Below are 14,377 nucleotides of genomic sequence, written 5' to 3' on the forward strand. Positions count from 1 at the left end.
TTATTTCGCAATAACATAGCTCAATAGCTTCTTTTTTTTGCTGTTATTTTTTGAGAGAAATATAGCCATTTTGATTTTAGAAATTATATGACTTTTCTACTTATCAAAATATCTTAACAATAAAAAGGGCTTCCCATTCTTCCTTATAATTCATTCTTCCTTGGAAGCAATATTCACTGAGTCTGGTTGAAATGATAACTGATTGTTTTTACTTTGATCAAAATGAGTTCCTATTTGTTACATGTACAGTACATCCATTAAACCCCTGATTCACTGCAGTGGAGTCCATCTCGCAGCCCAATGCGCCACAACAGAGAATGATCTGATTCTTATGTAAGAATTAAAATGCCAGGCCTTTAACAGAGGGTTTATATGTAATTATTCAAATGTTAATTTATTCAATTTGTGTTGTTTTTGCTAAGCATTTGATGACCCTCTCTTTAAATGTAGTCAAATAATGTATTGGGGATGTTTCAGCTTTTCAGATCTGTGGAGCAAGCAACTTATTACTCAGAAGACTGGCGTGGATTTTTCCAACCAGTCAGAAAAGTCCCTTTTAACAGAGTTAATCTGTGGCAAATTCCAAACATTCAGAGCTGTTATTATTTAAAAATTATCGTCTTTAGTTCTTAAGTGCTTTGTTACATTCTTATTGCAAATCACAATATTGTAAACCTATCTTTGTTGATTGATTGATTGATTTAATTTTAGTTGAATGGTTGTGTGTTTCTCAAAATAATTGATTGCAGTTAATTTAAGGTAAATATGTGTATTGCATTGTCTGGAGTGAGGTTAACAAAAAATACTACATTTAAAAACATCCCATTTACACTTCCATTGAACTAAGAAGAAAAGACTTTCTTGTCTCAGCCATAGTGGCAATGGACCTGTTATTATGTTGCCGAAAGCTGGTAATCAAGACCTACTTTTTTCTATAAAGTCAGCGATCATTTTACATCTGCAAGTCAGCAATTTCTAAAAGCTTTCAGAAAATCACAGTCACCGATTCCAAACTGGCAACAAAAGCACTTCAGTGTAATTTCAGTCATGACATGAAATAGAAACATGGACAAATGTCACATTTTCGATGACAGATTGCTAGTCATTGACAGTACAAAATTAAAAATAATGTCATGAAACCTCAGCAATGTTAAGTGGACACAGCTGAGCAACTCTATCAGTAAATACATTTTGATAACTAAATGTGCTAATTCACATGTAAAAACATCAGCCTGGACCTCCAAATCAGTGCATCTGGTTGAAAGCTAAATGTCAGAATTATGTGTGGTTTGTTGTTCCTGCCTACTTACAATCAGGACTTAGCTGTCCTCATGGATGGTGTAGAAAAGTCCAAAAACCAGCTTGGCATAAGTATTTTTTTAAAATGTATTTGTTGCTCAATTTTGAAATGCACAAGAAGAACAGGTTAAGTGGAGCTCAACATGACAGTCCTTGTGAAAGGTAAATAATGAACTTCAGCATGTGTCACATTAGGAACTCAAGATAAAGCAGCACTCAAATAAAAATGATGTATAAAGATTGCCTGGAATTGTGTCATAAAGCTCTTGCTTATGTCACTATCAAACGTGCATTATTTCTTGTGAATACAACATGCCTACACTTTTTTTGTTCTGCTACGGGACTGATTTTTTAAATTGATTTTTGTAATGATGGACCCCCCCACACACACACACAAATTGAAAATTGGCGTGAATTAATCCCTATTCATTTTCTCAATAGTGTTATCTGTCATTTATCTTCAAAAACATGGCCAGATCACTATGAATTTCTTCACCCAAGACAAAGTCAGTTCCCTTCAGAAAGAAATGTATAAAAAAAAAGAATTCCCCTGATTGGACCTGTTGAGCATTGCACAGGAATAGGACAGAAATCTGGAACGCAAATACATTCTGTTTGATTAGCGACCAGCAACTTAGTAAATTTGATCTACTGTATTAAAAATGAAACCAGAGTGCTGTGCTTGAGTCAGCATTGGCCAAGTAACACAGTGCAATTCATATATCACTACATACTCGGCAAAAATGCTAAATTAGGCTCGGACATGTAGTCCATAATTTAAAATTAATTTCTAAACACCTGTAGTTATACAGGGTGCTTATACTATGCTGTTCACCTTGATGAAGTTTCTCACTCCCTGTAATTGCTGTAGCCACATTCAAGCATACGAACAAAGCACTAGATAGCGTGACAGCTAAAAACAAACAAAAAAAAATGCAGGAAAGGATTTGTTTTTTACCTTTTATGGATGTACAAAGAGAATGACAAAACCTTAATATTTGTGTGCCTGGTGCCTGCTCCCAGCCTTGGTGTAGCAACGGTGAATGTTTTACATTAAAGAAGAAAAAAAAAACAGCTATATTATTTGAAGCCGCTGTTTGACATTCTAGCTATGACTCAAAGCCACCACATCTGAAAAAACACCTCCCACTCGATCTTGCCGAAACGCTCGAAGGCCCAGAAGCCCTCCCTGTCCTAGCGCACATGAGGTGCACAGTGGGGTGACAGAGAATGCACCAAGGAAAGCCCCAGCAAGACCAGGAGGGGTGGGGTGGTGGGGTTTGGGGAAGAGGAGGAGGGAAAAAAATGATCTGGCCCATCACAAAGGCAAAGGAAAGTGTCTACGCCCAGATTTCTGTTTCCTCCTAGGTGGAGGGCAGTGGTCATTTCTGGATAACCAAATGAAGTCAGATCATAAAATCAGTGATCTAATAATAACTTCTGATGCAATCTAAAAGGCTCATCATAGATAGGAAAGTCAGATTTGTGTAGATGTATTTCTGCTTCGGAGAAATTGAGCACAACTTGTTTCACCATTGTACATGTAAGTCCACATAAAGTTTTGGTAAACTCTTCCAGAGCTTGGATCTCAAAACAGATACCTTTCTTGAATGATTTCCTCAATTTAGAGTTGCAACAAAAATACCCGTTTTGCACATGCTTCCTCCACCAGTAACCTGTGAGGATTGGAGGTGCATGCATTTTCTGCTTTTCTTTGCATCTAATGGCTACAGTTATAATCCGTAACACAGAGTGTTTGGGTTTACTAGGGGTGAATGCAGTGTGACATTAAATATATTACAACATTTCTGTGCTGAGTAAAATGGGAGTTTATTCTTCAGGATTGTGCATACCCTTATAGAACTATATGGGGATAACAGGCAGGTCATGAATGCTGCACTGACCTTATCAAAACAAGAGGCTGTACAACATAACATATAACTATATGTTACATATATTTAATTCCTAAATTGTTTAAACATACTGTATTATTTGCAACTCCTAAGTTAGTTTTATCCATGTATCATATTTTTATCTGGTAGTGCTGTTCTTTCCTGCTGCTGGTACGGATGCGCCATATGAGATTCTTGGATTAATTAGCTATAGAAAAAAACAACTGACTTATGTGTGCCCAATGGTCCCTTCTCATCCGTATTCTTTCTAATGAGTCAGCAGCACCCGAGTAACAGAATATAGGCTCGGGATCAAGCCCCTGCAGTAAAATAGTTCAGAAGAGTCACTATCACTTCCACTGCGCTGTAAAAACAGAGATTAGATAAAATCGTTTGGGTTTGGAAACATAACTGATTGCACACCCTCGTTATTCAGTGAAATGTGTAAAATATTTATTGAGTAAAAACATTAAATTCTGCAGTCTGAGAGTGTAAGTCAACTTCAAATTCTCTGAAATCAAAAGTGATTTCTGTTTAAAATCATGTTTCAGCTCAGAGCAGAGCAGTTCTAATCCGATGAACCTGTTGGTGAGTAACGAACAGGGAACCAATAGTATAAACAGGAATGTACTTCAGGAATTGCAGTGAAACGTTCCTTGCAAAACAATTCAATCCAATAAATGGGAGATAAAAGCATCTACAATCGCAGTACTGTATTCTGACCTTACTCATATTTCAACCCTTAATCTCTTTATTCAGTTCATTAAAACCAAATTTCAAATATGACCAGTTATTAAATGTATGACAATTTCAGTGTTTCACAATTGCGGCCCAGCTGAAAACAGAACTGAAAATTACAAAGGAGAAGCCCACAGAATTACAGTGCCTTTGTGTACGGCAGTATTCACATTGCCCACTAAAGCACAGACATCGTTCTGTTTGGTACACTGTGTAAGCGTGGGTATTAATGAAGGCGACGAGATCCACGTGTAATAGCAAATGAGTGTTTATTAAGGCAGGAACAGGGATTATGTCCATAAAACAAAACAGACTCAGCAATACAAGGACAGTGCTATGCATGTCAAGTAAAACAAGTGTCTAACTATAATAAATACAACATACACTTGTAATAACCTCCTGGTTGAATTGCAATGTCACAAAGGAGGTGAAGTCTTTGTATGTTGTACGGGAGGTTTTGTGCAGTTTGGAGGACAAGCTAATCCCTCATGACATCACTACAACATTACAACATGACACATATTCAGGAAACTGCATGGGTCACCTTCACTGGAAGCCAAGAAAGCCCTGTCTGACTAATCCCAACTAATTCCTTACCTGCAGCAAGCACCACTTTTTCGGGAATCTTTGGGAATTGGGGAGTTGGCATGACATGACTCAGATGTTGCAGAACTGTGCATAGGTCATAGATCTCGACCTGCGCACCAAGGGAACACCTTTACCCCAGGTTAGGCCACTTGAGATCTCCTGATTACATCTAGCTTTAAATTTATTTGACGATTGTTCATCCTTAAGGTCCAGTAAGGGTGTTATAAAATTCCGATTGTTTCAATTTTAAAATCTAGTTCTGAAGTTAAGAGCTGCGATCACTTGCACAAGCTCCATAAAAATGTTGGTCTCTGCAAACTTTTTTTTTTCTCAAAGAGCACAAGGCTGCACTTAGACTAATATTGTCAGTGTGTGCATGTATGCATATAAACCATATGAATTTGTAAAGTGCGTGCACCATGTAACAGTCAATCTGACTATTTAAAGACTTGTTGCAAAAAAGACGATCAGATACTTTTGCTTGGTCTGAACAGATAAAATGATGGAGTTGATAAAGTGACGTCTTCGTGGTAGAAAACTTCCAGCACTTGATATATTTTTTAAAATTAAAATTCACAAGCTGAAGATTTGTTGTAGCAGGACTCCCTTATTACGTTCCTTATATTCGCGGCCAAAAGGATTTAATGATTTATTAAATGCGCGTTGCACACACCCCACCCGAAAAAAGCAAACGCAAAAATCTGAGGACTAGACGTGAATGTATTTTTTTCTGTTAAGGACATTTGCTTTGCAATGCAGCTTCAGGAAACGGGTGGAAAGCACTCTTGATTCCACATATTGCGACCAGTTTCTGAAATTGAGTAGGTCTTTCAAGATACAGATAGGATTAATAGATGGAATGACTAAACAGGTCAATTTCATTTTTAAAAACAAACAATGGGGACTAGAAGATGTATTTCACATGGGTTTTTGAATATGAGGAACATGCTCGTTTGTAAAAAAAAGAAAAAAGAAAAACCCTGAGTACTGGTTTGAATTAAGACTTGGTGTCATTCTCCCTGGTCTCTCTCACATTCCAAATGGGTCTGTTTCCCTGCAGGGAGATTTGTTTGATTTTGTTTTATTTATTTTCATCTTCGTTGCCCTTGTTGTTGTTTTGTTGTCTTAGATTTCCTAACGTCTGTGCTCATCTGGGGGGGGTGCTGAACTTTCAAGTGCAATTAGAAATTCCTCTCTCAACGAGTAGGTCTTGTTGTGCCAGAGGCAGTGTGCAGTTTTGAGCTAAAAACATCACCGTAGGGCTTTGAGAGGTAGCTCAAACCAGCTGTTTTTCATCACTGTTATTTACGTTGTTAGTTATGCGCTCTTTGTGCTCCTCTCTTCTTTCTGGGTTCTAATCAGCTTTTGAAAAAGAACAAATGCAGGGAAATTAATTGCGCGTTAATGCCAGACGGAAAACGTGTACACCTACAATCCTCTAAAGCACAAGGTGCATCGTACAGTGTGCAAACTTGTTTTTCCCGCACACCTATTTAAATGTTTACTGTACATCAGCACCACACACCAAATCACATCAAGGTGGAAGACTGTTAGGGTTCTCGATTTGCAACTGATATGGCTATGGATTTCAGCTCTGGGTGCAGCACTGCTATCACATCCTCTGAGCAACATATTTCACTGGGGTTGCTCCAGCAAAACTCCCTGCTATACAAAAGGGCATACATTTACTGTAAGTTGCTTGGAATAAAAAGTAATAACCTGTTGAAGTTAGGAACAGTTTTAGGAATCTGTTGGATAATTAGCTACAAAAAACAAATTAACTAGATGGTTACAAATATGATGGTCTCATTTTATTTGTGACCATTTTATGTAGTCTTTAGCAGGACACTAAGTAATTTGATTTTTTTTCTAGAAATAAGATGCAGACCTTGCTACTTAATGTAAAGCATCAGTCACAAATGTGCTGCTCCAGTCCTACAGTAATATAGAGGTATATTCTCTACCTGAAATCCCTTCTGTCACATTGCAAGGTGCTTCATGATTTTTCAGTAAATGCTTCTATAAAAATGAAAGCCACTCGACCTGTGGAGCTGGGGTTATGGCGCTGGCTATGTAATATGATCGTTGGGGGTTCAAACTCCAGCTGGGCTCCTGATGTTGGGCCCTAGAGCACAGTACTTCACTTGAATTGCTCCAGTAAAATTCACAGCTGTCGTGTGCTCTATCAGTACCGTCCGCATCATGTTTGCAAATGAGAATGTGCAATTCACTTGCTTTTTTCACTAAATGAATCTAGATCATTGTGCAAGCTCAATGATAAGGTCCGTGCTTTGTCACATGGAACTTGTCTGCTCGTCGGCTCTGAAAGGTTTTCTGCAGGGTGCCCATTTTCACTGACCCCAGTGATGTTGTTGTACACAGGTTTAGGTGTACATAGTTGAAGAGGGTGCCCTGCTGAAAACATATGTGATTCCTCTCTGAACATGACTGCACCCAGAGAGAGTTGTTCCGTTGCTGTTTATTGCTGGAATGGTTAGCACACAACAAATAACAATGCAAGTAAAATATTAGCACAGGCTTATATGGAAAATGCTCATGATAAAATATGAAAGAACTGGACCCAGACGAGCTATGTGTAACACCTTATTGTAATGAAAAGTATCAAAAACGTAAAGGGCCATGAATCTTCACTATGTCACTCACTTATCTACTGTAGGATGCACAAATATCAGCAGCATTTCCTACAAACAGAGAAAGGTACTGTACGTTCTTTAAAAATAATAGCCCCTCAGTGGGCCTAGACAATGCGTCCAAGACCAGCCCCCCTGCGCACAACTAATAACGAGACCAAACCAGCAGCACTTCGCCTAACAGCGAACCAAGACGTTGCATCTGCACGGCATCCAGCTTCTGCTGACTGTTAACCTAAATGTCAATACGCTACACTGCCAGAACTTGCTGCAGCAAAAAAGCAATAACAAAACAACAAAAAAACACTGCTCAGCGTTTGTGAAGAGGGGGTTTAGTCAGTGTGGTCTCTGCTCGACAGAACTACACCGAGATCTCCAGCCACCAATTTTAAAATTGTCCCACCACCACCACCACCTTGTTCTGGTGATGACTTACAGAAGACGACAGCGCGACATAGAAAATTTCATCTGACTCATCCTGAATGGGCACGACCGCCTCTCTCCACCAGTTTCTGCTCTCTTTTCTCTCTGAAGCTCTTTATTCGCATTCCACTCCTCTGTTGATGATCAGATAATCCCACCTGTGCTACCTGACTTCACTGGATCCCAGAGTCACAGCCATCAGTGCTGCATCTGTGATCCTTCCTCGGCCTACCAGCTGTTGCAGGGCAAGCAGTTTCTCCTTTTGTGGGGATGAATATTGTTGCAGGACAGAATGAAAATTCCCGTGCTTTGATAAAGAGTTTGTTGTGCTAACTGGTCACTATAAGTACTATTCCTGGCTCATATTGAATTCTCTTTTAATTTGCAATCTAAGTACAATTTTAGGTCGGATGAATGAAAGTCAATTTATCATTCATTTAGTACAAAAACAATTTTGAAAAACGGATGCTTGTAATACTTTGACATTAAATGTTATGTGAATCACCTCCTGTGGGCTGCTCATTTAAAAACTGATTCACTGCATCTTCACAGACTGCAACCTTAATTCCTTTCAGCAACTGTTCGGTTATTCAGCATTTAAGGATGACTTTACAGTCTCGGCTGCACGTTATCACCCGATGCAAACTTCTCACTTATGGAACTGTATTTTGAACAAGAATTAGTAACAAATTAGTATTAGGAGACAGAAGTGCAATCCCTTGTTTAATTAACTTAAATTAGCATGAAATTCTAAAATCAAGTGTGTTCAGATGTGGTTAATCCCAGGATGTTCTGTATTGGTCATTACGGTAATATGAGACACTGTGCCGTCAACTCTGTTCCTTTAACAGGTTATATCAGTAGCTTTGAATCATTTGGGAGGACTGATTCAAAATGGTCTAATTAACCAAATGTTAACCTATTAACCTAAATTAAAGTAGGGTGTCCCCAAGGCTCAATATTTTGGAACAAGCCATTATAATCTTTAAAACCAGATCATGGAGTAATTTTGAAATTAAGAGAACTCCACATGTGTGACTTAAATCCGTGCCCATTATCTTAAACTGCCTACTTCTGGCTTTGTGGTCATGTCTATGCATCAGCCTATCTGCTTGAATCCTCCTGTGTGCGCTTTGCTGTACCCCAGTGTGAAAATCTTTCTGCTTGTGTGGCTGTGTGGCTGCCCATGTACCTGTCAGTGTGCCTGTTGTTTTGTTTTTCTGTGTGGGTGCGTGTCTGTGGCATTCCAGCAGTTTCTTTGTGTGGCACTAGTCTTGTGTTGCTATGAATCTGTCCGTCTGGCTCATGACCTGGTGCCCACTCTACGCTTTTCGTGCATGCACATATTAGCCTGCCAGAGCACTCTTCTGTCCCTATCCATGCGCTGGACCCTGCTGTCTGAGTCAGCGCCTCTAAACTGCGTTTGCTCTCGTCACAGTGCCAATGCGTGTGAATATCAACGTACGTGTGTGTGTGTGCCGGTGACTGCCCTCGAGCTGGTCCTCCCACATATATTAAAATGACACAGCAAAGGAAAAAACACCTCTGGGGAAGTCCCTGTGTGGAAACGAGAGCAAGCTGCTTCTAACAAAACTCCACCGAGCCGCGAGACCACTTAACGGAAAAGAAACAAAAAACAAAACCGTAAATCTGCTAGTTTTCTTTCTTCTTCTTTTCCTTTTTCCCCCTCTTTCTCTCTGAAATGTGAAGGACACCACCCTGTCTAGGAATTTTACTGTACTGTACAAGCGGTACAAAGCACTGCGGCTCCACATCTGCTCTTGACATGTGAATGCTGTTCGGAGAGCTCATTGTGGCGAAGCGTTATTCGCAAATTGTAATACCTCCCCCCTCCTCCCCACGCGGGCCACTCTTCGCAGGGGCTGTGCTTCACCTTTACCGAGCTGTCCCACGCTCTTAACAACATTAAGCGTCACTGCTTTATCATGGTGAAGTTTAACCTCTTCTTCCCCGTTTCCACGTTCGCTCACTGCGTTCGTCATTTTTTTCCCCAACAGTTTGGCTTCCTTCTAATGCTGGGCATGTTTGTGCCACCCCCTGCCTGCGGGTTATGGGCTATACTGTAGCTCTGCTGGGGCGCAGCGGTAGAGATCGCCAGGCTGTGCTGTGGCACCTTCCGCCTTGTTCGGCTCTCGCCACCGGTCCTCTGTGAAACCAGCAGGAGTTCAGCTAAGTGCAGGGAAATTCCTGGTCCAGGTGCTCTTGACTCCAGGGTCTGCTGCTTTTTTTATTGCACTTCGGCTCTCTAATAATTGATTGAAGCCAAAATATAAATAATTTTAATATAAACTATACGCATGTAGTTTTTATTGACACTTTTTTAAGTATTTTCAGTTCTTGACACGTCTTAAATGTTGCTTTGTGTACTGTTGTACTGTAGTTTGAAAACTTCATCTTTACCTGAGTGTAAATCATTTAAAAAGTCTAATAAGTCAAGGTATTAAGAGTTGAAGCAACTTAAAGTCCAACATGCATACAACGTGCAGACTGGAAAGCACAGGCTTAGTCCTAGGTGACTGCAAGACTAGGACACTTTAATTTTGGCTGCAAAAGCACAAAACCGCTCATTTCTCAGCTTGTGTACATTTCTTTCACTTCAGACTTCAGCGGAAAATAGAAGGAAAAAGGATGATTTTTTAAATTAATTTGGCAAGGGGGGTTTGACTTATGAGAAAGAATCCTCGCCATTCGTATGTGTAAGGCGTTTGTTGAGCACATGTACTGTACACTGACTTACACAACGTACGAGTAAGGTGCAACAATCACACTTTGACAAGATCCTGTTGAAATGTAATTGTTTTATTCATTGAGTAGCTGTCTATATGGACATGTTCTTCCTCACACCTGAAGAAGGCTCCACGGCCGAAACGTTGTGTTCTCTTTCTTTTTTTTTTCAGCATGGAATAAACCTATTACTTGTTCCTTTGCAGCCTACGCATGCTGACGCAGCTACCCACCTGAACTATATGGACATGTGCAGAGATACCAAAACTGGTTGCTTTTTGGAATTACAAGCCATGTCTTGTTTTTAAAAGAAAAAGTTCTCTGCTGCTGAAAATGTCTTGCGCACTATCATGGGTAGAATCAAGACGTGTGAGCTATTTTTGTTTTTAATAAGGAAATGTCAAGAGAAAAAAAAAGTTGATCAGAGAGAGCAAAAACAGATAACATTTAAGCCACAATTGACAACAAAGTCAGTTTCACTTCCTGCAGTCTTGTGTTGGCAATTGGACCCGTCCTAATGCATGCAATCAGAGGTGGCTCATAAGGTTATCTCATTAATTTAATTAATCATAGCTGAGTCGTATTAACCCATGTCTTTCCATGCTGTCATTTCTAAAGCATTGCATGGTTAGCAGCGATGAATTTTGATAATGCCAAGATGTTGTGTACGATAAAAATGACTTGATGCAATTCAAAATGGCAGTGTTCAGTCAAAAATAAAATGGTTTCTTCTAGCATTTTTTGATAGTATTATTTAATTGGCTTTTTAAATTAGCAGAACTAGGTGCTTGTTAGAACCTTGAGTTTGATTTGATGGCAATTATTTTTCATTGTTGCATCTACCCAGGACTAAACATTGTGTTTTAATCCTTTTAAAAAGCAATCACTAGAACAGTGCACTCTGTTACTTCAAGATAGCCGATTTACAACATTATTATTTATTGTAAATGTCTAGAAAATGTAACTATTGGACCACAGCTGAAAACTTAATCGGTTCAATTTTTGACTAGCCCTGTTATTCAACTGTGTGTTTGCTGAGTTGTGTAAAAAGGCACCGCAGAATAACATTTTGTCAGTTTGCTCCTGGCCAAAGGACTGGATCCAAAAAGGGTGAAAATGCCTGCAGTAAATTGGGACACAGGACCGATGACTTTGTTGCTGCGTTCGTGTTCTAGTTTTTCATCTTGTTTGCTTTCCAATGTGAGAACAGCCGAACGGGTGGTCCGGGCCTCAGTGGAGTGGAAGTGCCGGGGCAGGTGCACATGGGGGGGGGCGCACGCTGCTGGCGCCTTTGTCTGTGTGCCCCTGTGGTGAATGGCCTGCAGAGCTGTTAGCTTGCTTTGTTTACAAAAAAGCCCCAGAAAGCCATTTCCATCCAAACACTGGGTAAATGACCCAGTTCTGCCCACATTATTGCAATGTCCATGGAATAGATACCAGCCCCTCCTGCATGATCGTCTGCATCAAACGAGCTGCATCAGCTTGTTGCTGCCGGATGAGGCTGTGCGATGTCCCTGCTCCATTTTCGGGCTGGTATTTTGTAATAGTTTTATTATCTTCATGATTCTGATGGCCATTTTAAGTTTTATAGGTCTCAGTATTGTGCTTCCTTCCCCTTTCTGCTCAGCATGTGATATGCCGTGACAACTTCTTAATTTTGGTCAACATCATCTTACACTATTTTGCTCCAATTTTATGATGATTTAAATAGCTCTGAGGCCCTTACATGAAAGGATTCTTTACACATGACGAACCCATGACTGAGATCTGCCTTGGATCAGCAGTATTAGTGCCCTTTATAACGCTGATGTAAGAGCCAGATGATAAGCATAATGTTTTTTTTATAGTTCCTAAATATATATACTTCAGCAACTGCACCAGTGTCTCGAAACCGTGACATAGAAAAAAGAGCAAGATTTGATCTGTTTGTTTTTTCCAGCACGTCTGAATTTTACTCCTACAGACTGCTGTGTCAGAGATGATGTTGCACAATGTCAGCGAGAGTGAGTGATAGAGAGAAAGCAGCACAGAGCTAAGGAGACAGACCTCAGCCACCCACTCTCTCTCCTCCTCCGAGCCCCCTTCTCTCTCCGGTCCCTTCCCTCTCTTGCTCTCGCGCTTTCATCACTTTTCCTTTCCCTGTCTCTGAGCCCCTTCCTCTCTGCGATCCTGCTCTCCCTATCACTCTTTCTGTCTTTCTGTCTCCTCCTCAGCTGCACAGCCAACCTCGCTGCTCGCTGAGACTATCTGTTCCTTCCTTCAGCCCGAGTCTGCGGCTTCCTGCTGGCTCCCCAGGCACATGTCTAGCACTGCATGTTTGCAGCCCTGCTGCATTTCTAGTGCACTGCCTGGGCATGCTGGACTCTAGTCCCCTGGACTAGCCCTCCGATCACCTAGTTCCACTGCAGATTTATTCTCCGCCTAGCATTACAGTCATTTAAAAGCAGACAAGACAGAGCAGAAGATGAATTACCCATTACATTGCCTCTGTCTTGCTTTGTAATGACATAGACTACTTTCTACTAATGTGTGCAAGAGCAGTATAGTCCCACTGCTTTTAACCAGAGAAAATCACTCACAAGTGGCCTTGGAAAATACTAAGAACCATCAGACTGCATGCTGCCTGCATTTCTGGCACTGCAATGATTCACATGATTAATTTGTACAAACTTGATTTACGGAGAACATTTCTTAATTTAAATTGCCAATCCAGCCAACATAAAAGATGTGCTATATACTGTAGCCTATTTTGTGTTGTGCTGCAGATGGGAGTTTGTCTTTAAATTTTGCGGACCAGTACAAATTGTGTTGTGCATATTAGTCAGCAAGCTTATTAATGTTTTCATGATTCGATATGATGATAAAACTGACGGGTGTCATAGAAATTAAAGGTAGAAAATACACCACAAATATATATTTGTAAGCTGTAGGAGAGTGAAACATTAATTAACCCTTTGCGAGACCACTATTATATCAGATGGTGCACTTCAGCACCAGAGCAGACAGAGCGAAAAATAAATATAGTCTCAATCCTCTGATGTGATGGTGTTACAGATTGGTGAATGTACTTTAGATCTGGTAACCTCACAAGGCTTAAATGTACATATATTTTTTTATAAAGGAACAAGTAAAGGTTTATTCCATGCTGAAAAAGTTTATTACCATCCCCCAATAGAGAAGGGTCTCGCATTATCAAGAAATGTAATTTATTAAATATAAGGTCTATTTCGTCTGCACCGGTACATTCTCTGTCTCTTACCGAGTTGCCCCGATCAGCACAAGATTAGCAATATGAAAACATTCAGTGCCTTAGATGAATGCTGCCACGCACCCCAAGAAAAATAACCTGTGTAAATGGAGAACAAGCCCACAAGATCTTACAGAGAATCAGGATCCCTTTTTCCTGCAAAGTAAAATGGTAAATCCTTATTTTTCTATTGACAGATGACAGTGAAAAAATCTAGAAAAGAGATTATTGGTGAACAATTTCTGGCCTATGTCTCTGTCTTACAAAATTCCTGATAGGCAGAGTGAATCTGTGATGGATCCTTTTCTCTAAACATCTTTCAAAAATTAATATTGACTGTAAAGTAGAAAATGGGAATCAGAAATATATTTTCTCAAAATAGTCTTGAATGTCACTCACCATAAAATACCTAACTTGGATTGTTCAGATCCAGGCAATTATAGACCAACATAAAATCTTCCCATTCTCACTAAGAAATCTAATGAGGTAGTCCTTAACAGTTACTGAGATACGTGTGGCTAAAATATCTTTTAAAACAATGTCTTAAAAAATTTCAGTCATTTTGATGAGCTTGTAGTACAGAATCTGCTCAGAATCTGTTAAGAGTAACAAATTACTGATTAAATATAGACACATATTGTCTCCATCCTGGTTTTGCTGTATTTAAATCTATAGTCATTTAAATAGCTCACCTTAAAAGGAAATGTGCTGTTATTGTCTAGATAAGTGATGTCTAACAGGGCCTTCTCTTTGGTATGATATTTCTTATTTATATATGACCCGTTATACCAGAT

The 14,377-nt window shown here is 39.8% G+C and overlaps 1 protein-coding gene across 2 annotated transcripts in view; it reads right to left on the reverse strand.

Moving 5' to 3' along the window:
* Window positions 1–14,377, reverse strand: part of LOC102684840 (zinc finger E-box-binding homeobox 2-like) — a 57,272-nt gene that overhangs the window by 21,356 nt on the left and 21,539 nt on the right. The window contains exon 1 of one of the 2 annotated variants that reach the window (XM_015344115.2): window positions 2,258–2,476. The exons of the other annotated variant lie outside the window; for it this stretch is intronic. The gene's annotated coding sequence lies outside the window, so the exon portion shown is untranslated. Of the gene's footprint in view, window positions 1–2,257; window positions 2,477–14,377 lie in introns of those variants that run through there. 2 annotated transcript variants of the gene reach the window in all.

Source organism: Lepisosteus oculatus, chromosome 1 (assembly GCF_040954835.1).
Source record: "Lepisosteus oculatus isolate fLepOcu1 chromosome 1, fLepOcu1.hap2, whole genome shotgun sequence".
Lineage (NCBI taxonomy): Eukaryota > Metazoa > Chordata > Actinopteri > Semionotiformes > Lepisosteidae > Lepisosteus > Lepisosteus oculatus.